The sequence below is a fragment of a genome, unplaced genomic scaffold (genome assembly GCF_019419815.1).
Source record: "Pyrus x bretschneideri cultivar Hongxiangsu unplaced genomic scaffold, Pyrus_bretschneideri_v1 Contig73, whole genome shotgun sequence".
NCBI lineage: Eukaryota > Viridiplantae > Streptophyta > Magnoliopsida > Rosales > Rosaceae > Pyrus > Pyrus x bretschneideri.
The window spans coordinates 85,001-85,846 of NW_025999813.1; positions in this window are offsets into that span (position 1 = coordinate 85,001).

An 846-nucleotide genomic window follows, 5' to 3' on the forward strand; every position below is an offset into this window, starting at 1 on the left:
TATAATGGAACCACACCCCCCCCCCCCCTTCTTTTTTCTTAAGAATGAAATAAAGGATTTTTTTTTTTGTTGTAAGACAAGAACTATTTCATTCCGAATTAAGACCTAAATGGGTTGGTTTGAAAATAAATGAATTGCTAGTTGTAGAATATTACTCTCGTCAGACTTAACCCCAACTAAAATAATAAGGGTTCAGACAATTTCAACCTCTCAATTTTGGCTTATGTATATTGGACCTTTTGAGGCAATTAATGACCCTGGGGAGCAATTCTGATTGGTCAATAAAAATATATTTCAATGCGATTTCTTTTTTATTTTTCCTTTGTTTAGCCAATCTATCATGATAAGTAAAGAGGGGTAAAGTCACTTTGTGTTGATTATTTTCTAAATATAAGTTTTCTTCTCATTAATAGTACATTTTTCCTATATTTCCCATACCATATCTGGTCTATGACGACAAAGAGATGCATGCATACATTGTCTTACATTCCATTCAGATACATGATACTAATTCAATGACATATCAATTAGATCTAGAATGAACAAAATTTTCTTATTTTAGGTCTAAACTTTTATCTTTTGTGAGTGAAGAAACCAACCCTACTTTTGTATCCCCTTTCAAATCCAATTTTAAAATGAAAATAGGATTGAGCAAGTTTTATTAAATTAAAAAAAATAGAAATTAATAACGAAATTCAAACTATTATTACTTTCTAGGCCTATGATATCCTCAGTCATGCCACTGTGCCTTTTCCAGGCCTAAGGAGACACATGCCAGCTCTTCAAAGTCATCCTCGTAATAGTAGAAAAAACAACTTGCGTGACGATATTTTGCACAATGAACAA